The sequence below is a fragment of the Acyrthosiphon pisum genome, chromosome A1, assembly GCF_005508785.2.
Source record: "Acyrthosiphon pisum isolate AL4f chromosome A1, pea_aphid_22Mar2018_4r6ur, whole genome shotgun sequence".
Taxonomy (NCBI): domain Eukaryota; kingdom Metazoa; phylum Arthropoda; class Insecta; order Hemiptera; family Aphididae; genus Acyrthosiphon; species Acyrthosiphon pisum.
The window spans coordinates 158,811,172-158,812,592 of NC_042494.1; positions in this window are offsets into that span (position 1 = coordinate 158,811,172).

The following is a 1,421-nucleotide window of genomic DNA, read 5'->3' on the forward strand; positions in this document are numbered from 1 at the left end:
GAGTGACACTGCAACGTATCAAATAAATAAATATATAAGCTATTTATAAGTTTTTAATTGAAAGGGTGCTCGCCAGCTTATGGTAATCGGTAAAAAAGACCAAGGAAAAAAAGAACAATTTTTAAAAATATATTAATTAATTATCATAAAAAAAAAAAAGTTATTGATATCAAATTATTATTATTTAACAAAATTAAATATTAATGATATTGTGTCGTGCGTGCTACAGCAGTTAAGAAATTTTCAAATTATAATATAAATATTAAAAAATAAGGTATAATTAAATATTTGAGTAAATAAATAATTGATTTTGTTTGTATGATTTTTTGGCATAAATCTGGTTTAGCAACTTATCGACTTTTCAAATTTTTTTTCCCAACGTGTATTTTAGGGTTCTTTGTAAGAATGTAAAAAAAAAAGCTCGGAGAAACTTCGTTTAGACGTTATTGATAAGAAACTTCAATAACTATATATTTTCGTTACGCGTATTTTTAAAAAAAAAAAATACTTAGAAATTAGAACTGAATATTATTAATTTTTTTTCATAATGTGTGGTTTTAACGGTGATTTCGAAATTGTTTGAATTTTTTTGCGGAAACTATTATTTTGGAAGTTTAAGCCATCCAAAGTTTGCTATTTTACGTTTATACACATGTGAGCAACAATACTTTAATGCTGCGTGGAGGAACTCGTGTTTTGTGTTTTTTCGATTTTATTGACCGAGCGCAGCGCACTGAGCGAGTGGCAACGCTAGCAGATTATGTGCTTTTTAACAACTTTGTTTAATTCCGAAGTCTGCCCAAGGTGGTTTTACATACGATTATCAAATCGGGGGATATTTTCGATTTGACATTGTCCGAGTGATATCTAATTCTAAGTATATTTTTTTTAAAAAAATACGCGTTAAATATACGAAAATTTGAAGTTTTTTATGAATAACTTCAAAACGAAGTTTATCCGGGCTTTTTTTTACATTCTTACAAAGCACCCTAAAACGAACATTTTGGAAAAATTTTAAAAATTGAATCGTTTCGATTTTTTTATATTTTTAAGTAAACATATATGCCCGTGTGCAGGGGGCATCGCCCCCCCCGCGTTACATTTCATGTAATATCAGGTGGGGACTATTGATACTTTCTTAACATTTTTAAAAATTGTAAATTGTTCTTTTTTCTTTGGTCTTTTTTCGGGGATTCCTAGCTTATTTTACATTCAATGATTTATTAATAAAGCAGTATTTATAATATAATTAATAAGTTACATAAGTATACATAAGTAGCGTAATTTTTTTTTGATAGATCTTCCTGTTACACCCTATATATAGTGTTAATAGTCTGGGAATTCTTTACAATTTGTGCACCCTAAAAAATGTAGGTCTAGTAACGCCTATAGTTACGTCTGTTTGCATATAGAATCCATAA